Source organism: Brassica napus, unplaced genomic scaffold (genome assembly GCF_020379485.1).
Source record: "Brassica napus cultivar Da-Ae unplaced genomic scaffold, Da-Ae ScsIHWf_598;HRSCAF=890, whole genome shotgun sequence".
Classification (NCBI taxonomy): domain Eukaryota; kingdom Viridiplantae; phylum Streptophyta; class Magnoliopsida; order Brassicales; family Brassicaceae; genus Brassica; species Brassica napus.
The window spans coordinates 39,385-51,521 of record NW_026016657.1 but is presented as its reverse complement, the minus strand read 5'-3'; the positions used below and the strand labels follow the sequence as shown (position 1 = coordinate 51,521).

General features: G+C 37.2%; 1 pseudogene; it reads right to left on the bottom strand.

Annotated features, from left to right (window-relative positions):
* Positions 1-3,523: 3,523 nt before the first annotated feature.
* Positions 3,524-4,929, bottom strand: LOC125604697 (annotated as a pseudogene).
* Between the last annotated feature and the right edge of the window lie 7,208 nt (positions 4,930-12,137).

Here is a 12,137-nt window from a genome sequence, read left to right as displayed (position 1 = left end):
AAACTGATAAATATTAAAAAAATGCGTTTTCATGCGAAAACTTAAAAACTATTTTCACCCCCAACTGCAAAAACGCATTTTCCTGCCAAAATCGAGAAATCTCGTTTTCTCACCAAAACCGAAAAATCTCGTTTCTCGCCAAAAACGAAAAAAATCTAGTTTTCTCGCCAAAACCGAAAAATCTCGTTTTCTCGCCAAAACCGAAAAATCTCGTTTTCTCGCCAAAACCGAAAAAACTCGTTTTCTCGCCAAAACCGAAAAATCTCGTTTTTCTCCAAAACCGAAAAATCTCGTTTTCTCGCCAAAACCGAAAAATCTCGTTTCCCGCTAAAACTGAAAAATCTTGTTTTCTCGATAAAACCGAAAAATCTTGTTTCTTGCCAAAACCGAAAAATCTCGTTTTCTCGCCAAACTGCAAAAATCTCGTTTTCCCGCCAACCAAAAAAATTCGTTTACTCGCGAAAAACCGAAAATCTTGTTTTATCGCCATAACTGAAAATCACGTTTTCCACCAAAACTGAAAAATCTCATTTTCCCGCAAAATCGAAAAAATCTTGTTTTCCGCCGAAACGAAAAAAACTCGTTTCTCGCTAAAGCCGAAAATTCGTGTTTTCTCGCTAAAGCGAAAAATTTGTTTTCTCGCGAAAACAAAAAAAATCTCGTTTTCTCGCCAAAACCAAAAATTGTATTTTCCCGCCAAAACCGAAAAATCTTGTTTTTCCGCTGGAACCGAAAAATCTTGTTTTCCGCCTAACAACAAAAACGTGTTTTCCCGCTAAAACCAAAAAATCTCGGTTTCCCGCCAAAACCGAAAAACCTGTTAATTTTGAAACAATTTTAATGAAATACAGCTAAAAATTAATATCAATATATGATTAAAACAAACAAAAGTATTCTGGTAGTTATTGTACTAAACTAATTTGGATGGAAATGAAAATAAAGAACAAACATAAGATACATTTAAATGATTCATCTAGATGAACTATCTGGATGGACAACAAATAGTAAAAAAATCTGAATGAAATTATCTGAATAGATCATGTAAATGAATCATGTGAATGGAGATGATAAATGGTGAAAAGAAGAGCCCCTAAAGTGAATCATAAACCGTCGCTGATTATTCATTAGGTGATATATATATAAAATGCTGATAACTTTCGTGGAAAATTCTATCTATACTTGCACTACAAGAAATCAACGTCAAAGCCGATGAATTTTACCGACGACTTCTCTCCTTGGAAAGTTTACGACGGGTTTCTGATCAATTTTTGAGAACATATGATTCTTGTCGGAAAATTCTCGAAACTTTGCTTTTAAATCAATATTCTCTGTAATTTGTCCTAAATCAATGTCCGTACGTTGTCGGAAAACAAAATAAAATTGCGAGGAGCTTTTTTCTCGGAAAGTTCCGAGAACATGTTGTCGGTATTTTCTCAGGCCAATCAAATCCCGACGATTAATATGCTTCTCGGTACGGCGTCATAGAAACTGACAAACGTTCGTCGGAGTCTCTTGGTTCGTCATGTCGGCAAGTGAACTGTTTCCAACTTTACTTGAACAACGCAGTCATCTGATTCAGATTGAATAGTTCAGATTTTGTTTTAATCAAGTAACAGTTATGAATCTGTAAGTAAAACTCATTTCAGCCATGCATATGTAAACATTAATCGATTTCGTTGTGATCCAAATCTCTATTTTCCCAGTTCGATATCTCTTGATATATTCAAAGATGATACAAAATTGTAACATGTGGCCCAAACTAGATGTGTCGTTTAGAAAAAAAGGGTCTGGATGCAGAGCTATAAACTTTTTGTGAAGATAATAAAAAAGAAAAGGAAAATATAATATAATGCCTATATCTAATATTTCTATCTTTCTCTTGTCCACATATCTTTCTTTTCTTATCTTCTCCTATTTTCTTCAATCTCTGTCAAAGAGTTGATTTCTGTTGCGCAACGGTGATAAAGCGATATCTTCACGAGCTTATTCTGGATTCGGTGGCCTCCTCGCAATCGTTTTATCTAGTGATCTCTGCCGCCGATTTGAGGAGGTGGTGCTTCTGCTGGTGCTGATTCTTCCAATTTGGTCCCGGTTAGTGTGCTCTCTGCCTCTTTCTAGTAAATTCGTTTTCTCCTTTTCTCCTTTTCTCCTCTGGTCTCCTTTCCCTGCCTCTGTTTATTTAGTGCTTCAGATTTGTTTCTCTTTGAAATGACACCACCGCCGCTTCAACACCTTGCACCGCCACCATCACCACCGAAACTCCCTCCACCGCCATTGCTGCTACTCCACCTCCACCATCACGGCGACCTTCGCACTCTACACCACACCGCCGCATCTCAACGACTATTAGATTATAAGTTTATTTTGTTTTCGTTTAATTTTATAGAACTTTTTAATTTCTTTATTTGTAATATATATTTGATAATTTAAATTTTATGTGAGTTTTATTTGTATTTCATATTTGTTTTTTTATTTAAAAATATAGTTTCTCGGAAGATCATCGCTAATATTTCTCGGAAGCTTTCGGGATCTTCCGATACTTTCCATAAATTGTTCCGACAAAATTTGTTAACGGAAAGTACCAGACTAACTTCCCACAACCGAGATTTCGCAGACCCAACTCCGACTAAAATCTGATGTCGGGAAGTAATCAGTAATGACCATTACGACCAACTGCCGATAATACGCCCGTCGGAGGATAAGCTTATTCTTGTAGTGTTGATATATTCAATATAAGTGTTGTTTTTTGATGTGTGTGAGGAGAAGATGAGCAATCTGACATGTCTATCCTTCTATTCGTAGGAGAAGCCTAAAGACGTGCAATCTCGATCACATTTTTTTCTGACTCAGCCAGTACGAGATTCGCGTGTTAGACCAATGCATGATGTCATTTCGTCTCTCGGGGTAGTACGATGATTTGAAAGTGGTTTATGTGAGTGTGTGTGTTATATCTAATATCTCTGATCGTCTTTCGTTGAAATGTCAAAAAGAAAAAAAAATTTCAAAAAATTAAAATGGCAATTTGCCTTGTATTTAAAGAAATTGGTGCTATAGAGGGAGTGACGGTGAAGTGTGTAAGTTGTATTTTGATAAGGTACAGTTGGAATCTAGGATATTTCTAAGTTAAGTTTTGATTTTCAAGTACTTCATATTCAAATAATATAAAAGTGACTCATGAAATGCATGTATGCCGTTACTATAAATAGGTTTAGTGCCATTTAATTTGGACAACGTATAAAAAATTAGGTTTGAGGATATCTTATAGATTTGTTGAGGTAACCCTATTGCTAGTCTCTAAGAGTATTTCCACTGCAAATAATTCTCATGATTTAAAAATAGAAAAGTAAGTGAGAAAACAAAGAGGATTCTCAAATAAGAAACTTTGTGAAATTCATGAGACCCCAAACCCAAAGATCACAAATCACGTAACTCATCATCTATAGAAACTACGTATAGATGGTAAATATAGCCAAATGCTTTTAGATTAAATAGAAACGTCATACATCATTGAAACGATGAATTATTACAAATTCACGTTGGTCTTGGTGAATAAATAACGCTGAGAACAAACTAATATTTGATATAACCCAATAAAAGAAGTGTTAGCGTCTTTGATGAGCGTACCAATAAGAGGAGCGACCAAACATTTCTTGTCCTTCTCCTTGTAAAAGTAACCCACACACTTGCAATCATGATCGCATTTCGCCTGCATTCGTTTACAGAAACTGGTCCTTGTCCATCGTTAACATACGGGACCATTAAAATGCACAACACCGACAATTTATTAATATTTTACCGTTTTACCTTGTTTCTCCCGCCGCAAAACTCAGTCGTTTTAGGTGCTGAGCATTTCTCGCTCCAAGCAAACAAACCTTGGGTGTAGGACACCCAACGCACATTCCTCGACTGCAATATCCAAACTCGCCGCAAAACGACGGCAAGCGCATGGACGGACGAAGTTCTTGGAGAAGAAAGCAAAACTCTCTTCCCATTCGAGATACGTAGGGGAGGAAAGTACGAGAAGCCTTGAGGCTACCGTGATCCAAGTCTTAGATACGAGATAGTTCCGTTGTAGTTGACGCTTAGGTTTATAGTTCCGCTTCCAGTTCCTATTGGTCGGGCTTGGAGTAACCTGCGGTTATACCAGGGTTCGTCGGTTGTCGGTTCTGGAGCTGGTTCTAGGAGGAGCTCGTAAGCTGACGGCTCCGTTAAGTATCAAACTCTCTTCTAACGGCGAACGTGACGGTGCCGCGGAAGTCCTGTGACGGCCATCCACCGTAAGCTAACGGCTGTCCGGTTTGTTAACGTACATGTTAAAACCTTGTCACCGAGCACCATACTGTACGGTCCATCTGAGCCGTCCATGTCGGATGTACGACTAACGAGTTTATTAACTCCGTTAAGTTTTAACGACTGCCGACAAGAAGCGTGTCGGTCGGATAGTCGAAGCTTTGCCAAATAAACTTGTCGTTTTTGTCGTGTAGCACCAGTTACCATGGGGAGGATCTTGAATCCGGTGACGCCTTTGTTGGCTGTGTTAGTCTGCCATTTTATTGGCCGTCTAACTCAGCGAGCACGAGTTTCCGTCGCGGCCGAGTGAGAGAGTTGAGTTATCTCCCACGGGGTTGTTCCGGTTTGCGTCCAGATCCAACGTGTGTAATCCAAGTCACGCCTGGTTCCGACTCGGAGAGCTAAGACGTAGGCGCTAGGGGGTGGTGTTGTAAAACATGAGCTGGAAAGGCAGTGTGAAGAAGCTCTGGTTCTCTGAGCTGAGGAAACGGTAGCTAGCGTCGTACTCTGTGATGTATGGGGCGTAGGATGGTTCGTTGAGGACTCTGAATTGTTTCTCGGGAGGGACTTGGGCTATAACCATGAAACAGTCGCAATGGTAAGTGCCGTGGCTAGCAAGATATCTAATTGTAGCTTCATTGCTCTTTGTTTTTTCTGAGAGTTTAATAGTAGTGAGGTGAGATGATATTCAGAAGAATTAGTTTGCGAGTGTATATAGATAAGTTGTTAGCTTCAGAACTTTGGGTGTATTCGTTTGAATAGCAAGTTGCAAATTATGACTTGATACAGACCAAGCAATTATGACTTGATACAGACCAAGCAAATTGGTGATGCACAATTCACGGGGAGAAAATGTCTTATTTATGATTTTTTTTCTGGAACAAAACTTAGGTTCACCCCCTAAATGAACATTAAATTCACTTCACCTTTTATTACCTATCAAATGACACATAAATTATTAATTAAAAAATAATAAATTAAATAAAAAATAGCTAAAAAAGATAAAAATGCTAATTTTAACGACGCTAACGCAGCTAGCGAAACCCTAAACCCTAAATTTAAATTCTAAACCATATATCTTAAATTCTAAACCAAATCCAAACCTTCTAAACTCAAATCTTATACTCTAAACCCTAATCATAGACCATAACCCAAATTATATACCTTAAACCTAAACCCTATACTCTAAACCTAAACCCTATACTCTAAACCAAGTCTTAGACTCTAGACCCTAACCCAAACCGTAAACCTTAACCCAAACCCTATAGCATCTAAGTTTGGGGTTTGGGTTAGAGTTTACCGTTTGGTTTTGAGTCTAGGATTTGAGTTAGGGTATAGGTTTTGAGTTTAGGATTTACGGTTGGGTTTATGATTTACGTTTGGATTTATGGTTAAAGTTTTGGGTTTAGGATATATAATTTGGGTTTAAGGTTTACGGTTTGGGTTTATGATCTAGAACTTGGGTTAGGGTATAAAGTTTAGGTTTATAGTTTTGTTTTTGGGTTTAGGGTATATAATTTGAGTTTATGGGTTTGGATTTTGGTTAGGGTATAGGGTTTGGGTTTATGAGTTTGGATTTGGGTTTAGAATTTAGGGTATATGGTTTTGAATTTAAAATTAAGGTTTAGGGTTCAGCTAGAAGCGTTAGCGTCGTTAAAATTAGCGTTTTATTTTTTGAAGCTATTTTTATTTATTTAATATTTTTTAATTAATAATTTATGTATCACTTTGATTGATTTTAAAAGTTGGGGTAAATTTAAAGTTGAACCTAAGTTCTGTCATTTTTTTGTGCACATGGTTTATTTATGATTTGGATAAGGTTTTTTATGTGAGAATATTCGAATATTATTTTGGTACAGTAAAGTTTTCAACAGAACATTAACCAAATTGTCGCGTATTGAAAACGGGGCGCATAATTTTTTGACTTTGGTTCCGCGAAACTATTGCACAGTAAATTTATGTTATATATACGAGTGAAAACGTTTAATTGTAAATACAAAAAACATTCTTCTCCCTTTAAGTATTCTCTCTCTAGCGTATTTATCTCATATCAGATTATCTCTTTTCTGCGGGTATAAAATTTTCTTATTTAAATTTCCGCAATACAATAAAATTCAGTTCTTTTCATAACACGTTATCAGCACGATCACTCTCATTTGGTAAAATTTATTTGTATCATTTATACCCTGCTATAAATGGTCGGTATACCGCCTCTACTATATTTATATCATGTTAAAATGGCGGAATACCATCTATATTATTATAATAATTTATTATTTATTTGGTCGACCGAGCCGCCTTATATCCTGTTTATTGTTAATTGGTCGGCTGAGCCGCCTTATATTCTGTTTATTGTTAATTGGTCGGCCGAGCCGCCGTATAATTTATTATTACTCTGCATTGACGCTGAGCCGTCGCATGATTGTTGTCATAACATAAATATTTCACTGCCATATTTTACTTTATTAATTTTTATAAAATTTTATAGATTTGATTGACTGTTTAATACGATATTTTCAAACTGATTTTGGTGCACTCGATTTAACCCCAACGGTCACAAAGAAAATTTCAAAAAATTTTACCTTTCTCCAACAGTCATGAACAGTGATTTTAATCTATAAATACAACTCATTTTCACTTCATTTCCTCTTCCAAAACATTTCATCTTCTCTCAAATATTTTCAAATCGCTCCATTCCAGTTTTTCATTGCAAGAAAGATGATTCGCATATTTTTGGTCTTATGTGCAATTTTTATTTTTGCTTCTATGTACGGTCTTTTTATTGGAGAATTTGCTCCTGGAGAATTTACACTTAATGTCGGTTTACTTTTCTATGCATACTTCTCCTGTAATTGCGTGTATTATAATATCAATGGTCGTTCTAAATTACGAAATTCTAATAAAATATATTATTTTGTGTTTTAGAAATACAAATGGCAAACATCGAGAAACTCCAGTTCCCGGCCCTGAAAATAACTGGCGAAAATTTCGTCGGGTGGGTCACAAACGTGAAACCATATCTTGTGATGAAAAAGATAACCGAAACGATTGTAATCGGTAACAAATCACCACCCGAGCATATAGCCGAAGCGATAATCTTCCTGAAGAAGCATTTAGATGAAAATCTAACGCACGACTATGCGAGCGTCGAGGATCCAGCTGAACTGTGGCAAACTTTAAAAGAAAGGTTCGATAACCAGAGACAATCAACCTCCCTCACGCTCTAGTAGAGTGGAAAAATCTGAGGTTCCAAGATTTTCAAAAGGTTGAGGATTACAATTCCGCTGTCCTGATGATAGTTGCACTGCTGAGTATTGTGGTAATCATGTCTCTGAGGCAGAAATGATGAATAAAACATATAAACACTTTCCACAAACAGCTTCACTTCTTGCCCGAAATTTACAGAAAATGCGGGTACACGAGATTTTCTGAATTGATGGTTGCGCTCATGTGGCTAAAAGAACAATGAGCTCCTGATCAAAAACCACAATTCTCGACCTACGGGAGCCAAAGCATTCCCTGAAGTGAATGCTACGGCGATAGAAATTCGGAAAGAAGAAAACCAGACCAACCGAGGTTATGGTCGGCGTTTCAATAATAAACGTGGAAAAACTTACAATCCCAAATGGAAGAGATCTAACAAGTGGGTTAGATCCGAACAAGTTTCCAAGGGTAAAGAAACTCACGAAGATACCACCCAGAAGCGTGGGACAGTGTGTTACAGATGTGGATGTAAAAGACATTGGTCCCGTACCTGTCGTACTAACCCACATCTCTGTAAGTTATATCAAGAGTCCACGAAAGGCAAAGCTAAAGAAGTGAACCTCACTGAAAACTTTGAAGGGACATCGTACCTCGATGCCTCCGACTTCGCAAATGAACTGGACTAGATTACTCCTGAACAGAGCCAAAATGCGTATAATAAGACTATTGAATAGTTTTCAATATTGTCATGTATAATTATTACATTTTCCCGTTTTAAAAAAATAATGATGTTTTAACGTCACCTTAATGTATAATATTGTGTGTTTCTTATATGATTATTATATGAATGAATTTTATGTTTTTCTTTTATTAAATTTATGACAATTTCATAAATGGATCAAAATGCTAATGGAGAAAATCCAAGAAACGGATTCGTGAAATATGCATACCAGATAGTGGAACAACGCACACTATTCTGAGACAAAAGAGATATTTCTCAAATATAAAACCGACAAGAATTGTCGTCAATACAATATCAGTCCTGCAGACGTAATTGAAGGAACTGGTAAAGCAAACTTTATGTTGCCGAATGGAACAAAATCCATAAATAATGCTTATATTCTCCACGTTCTAAAGGAATTTGTTGAGCTTTAAAGACATATATCTTCACGGATATGATACTCAGTCTGCAACTGAGGATGGAAAGAATACATGTATGTAACTTCTGAAAAATGTGGCAGAAAACACATATTGAAAAAATTTCCAGAACTTCCTTCGGGACTACACCATACTTATATCGATAAATCGAATCAAATCTTGTAGTAAAACGGAACCCAGAAGAGTTCACATTATGGCATGATCGCCTTGGCCACCCAGGCACTACAATGATGCGTAAAATCATAGAAGTTCACATGGTCATTCACTGAAAATCCAGGAGATTTCTCAAGGGAATAAAATGACATGTGTTGCATGTTCTCTAGGAAAATTGATCGTAAGGCCATCGCCAACCAAAATCGATAAAGAATCACCAAAGTTCCTTGAAAGAATTCAAGGCGATATATGTGGACCTATACACCCACCTTGTGGACCATTCCACTATTTTATGGTATTAATTGACGCATCCAGTAGATGGTCACACGTTTGTCTATTATCATTCGAAATGTGGCATTTGCGAGATTTCTAACTCAGATAATCAAACTGCGAGCACAGTTTCCTGATTATACTATTAAAAGAGTTAGACTAGACAACGCTGGTGAATTCACATCCCAAGCATTCAATGACTATTGTATGGTAATGGGAATTGAAGTTGAACATTCGGTTGCTCATGTTCATACGCAAAATGGTTTGGCTGAATCTTTAATTAAGCGTCTGCAATTGATTGCAAGACCATTAATCATGAGATCAAAACTTCCAACCTCTGTATGGGGACATGCCATTTTGCATGCAGAAGCACTCATTCGGATCAGACCGAGTGCATACCATAAGTATTCCCCACTACAGTTAGCGTTTGGTCGAGAACCAAACATTTCCCACTTTAGAATCTTTGGTTGTGCGGTATATGTGCCTGTAGCACCACCACAACGTACAAAGATGGGACCACAAAGAAGATTGGGAATATATGTTGGTTGTGATTCTCATCAATTATACGATATCTAGAACCACAGACTGGTGACGTCTTTTAAGGCACGTTTCGCCGATTGTCATTTTGATGAAAAACTATTCCCAGTTCTAGGGGGAGAAAACGAAAATGTAGAAAATGATATCAAATGGAGTGTACCTTCATTACTATATCTTGATCCTCCCACTAAAGAGTCTGAACTAGAAGTTCGACGAATCATGCATTTACAGAGTATAGCTAATCAGCTACCTGATGCATTTGCGGATACCAAGACGGTAACTAAATCTCATATACCAGCCGTGAATGCTCCTGCTTGTATCAAAATATCAAATGAGCAAGGAAAAGCGGACGATACACAGAGTCTAAAACACGCCTGCAGCGTGGCAGACCTGCTGGTTCTAAGAATAAAAATCCTAGAAACAAAAGATGTCAAGGTAAATGACACATCCAAAATAGCAGAAAGTATTTTGGAAGAAACAAATAATGAGGATACTGAGAAAGTTGAGCATCATGAGTCGGAAAGTAATCATGAAATTTCTATCAACTACATCCATAATAAAAGGATATGGAATAGAAATGAACAAAATGATTTTGATGATGCTTTCTCATATATTGTGTCAAGTGAAATAAATGAAGAAATCGATGATCCAGAACCAAAATCTGTCTATGAATGTCAAAAGAGACATGATTGGGAACAATGGAAAGATGCAATACAGGCCGAACTTGATTCGCTTAATAAACGAGAAGTATTTGGATCTATTGTGCTCACACCAGCAGATGTGAGACCAGTTGGGTACAAATGGTTTTCGTTCGAAAGCGAAATGAGAAAAATGAGATTACGAGATACAAAGCTCGTCTAGTGGCTCAAAGTTTTCTCAAAGACATGGAATCGATTATGAAGAAACGTATTCTCCAGTTATGGATGCAATCACGTTTAGATTCCTGATGAGTCTAGCAGCTGATAAAAATCTAGAGATGCGTCTCATGGATGTTGTTACAGCCTATCTATATGGATCATTAGATACTAATATCTACATGAAAGTTCCTGATGGATTTAAAATGCCGGAAGCATTAAGTTCCAAACCTAAAGAGTTATGTGCAAAAAATTGCAAAGATCATTATATGGGTTAAAGCATTTGGACGTATGTGGTATAATCGTCTCAGTGATCATTTAATAAAAGAAGGATATGTGAATGATCCTATATGCCCATGTGTTTTCATTAAGAAAACAATATCCGGATTTGTAATAATCGCGGTATATGTTGATGATCTTAACATTATCGGAACTCAAAAGGAAATACAAAAGGCATCAGACTATCTCAAAGGAGAATTTGAGATGAAAGATCTTGGACAGACACAATATTGTCTTGGCCTACAAATAGAACATTCACAAAATGGTATATTTGTGCATCAATCCACATACACTAAAAGAGTGTTGAAACGATTTAACATGGATAAATCAACTCCTCTTAGCACCCCGATGGTCGTTAGGTCACTTAATATTGAAAGTGATCCATTTCGACCACCTGAGGAGAAAGAAGAGATACTTGGTCCAGAAGTACCATATCTAAGTGCAATTGGAGCGCTGATGTACCTTGCAAATTGTACACGGCCTGATATATCATTTGCTGTGAATCTTTTGGCAAGATTCAGCTCATCTCCAACTCGAAGACATTGGAATGGGATTAAACATGTTTTTCGTTACCTCCAAGGGACCATTGATTTAGGCTTGTTTTATCCTAAAAGTTCAAAAGGTCAAATGGTTGGTTTTGCAGATGCAGGATATCTTTCAGATCTACACAAAGCCCGATCGCAAACAAGATACGTTTTCACGATCGGAGGCACTGCTATATCTTGGCGTTCTCAGAAACAAACGCTCGTGGCTACTTCTTCAAATCATGCTGAGATCATTGCACTCCATGAAGAAAGTAGAGAATGTGTATGGCTAAGATCAATAAGCCGACACATCTTCAAGCAGCGGGATTGACGAAAATACGGAGCCAACTATTCTATATGAAGATAATGCAGCATGTGTTGCTCAACAAAGGACGGATATCAAAAGCGATAACGAAGCATATTCATCCGAAGTTCTTCTCATACACTCAAGAGCTCGTGAAGAAGAAAGAGATTGAAGTAAGATATGTCCAATCATGCGACAATGCAGCTGACCTCTTCACAAAATCACTTCCACTTCAGTATTCAGAAAACATGTCATAACATTGGAATGCGTCATCAGAAGGATCTATGACTGCTCATTCGAGGGGGAGCTTACGTAGTTGTACTTTTTTTACCTTACTATGGTTTTTCCTATTGGGGTTTTCCTAGAAAGGTTTTTAACGAGGCAACCAAACTCTAAGCAAGAGATAATAGCGACACCGAGCGCCGTATTGCAAATGGGGAGGCGCAGAATTTTTGACTTTAATATCATTATGGGTCCCGCTGTCACTATTTACACAGTAAATTTATGCTTATATATACGAGTGAAAACGCTCAATTGTAACACACAAAAACATCTCTTCTTCCC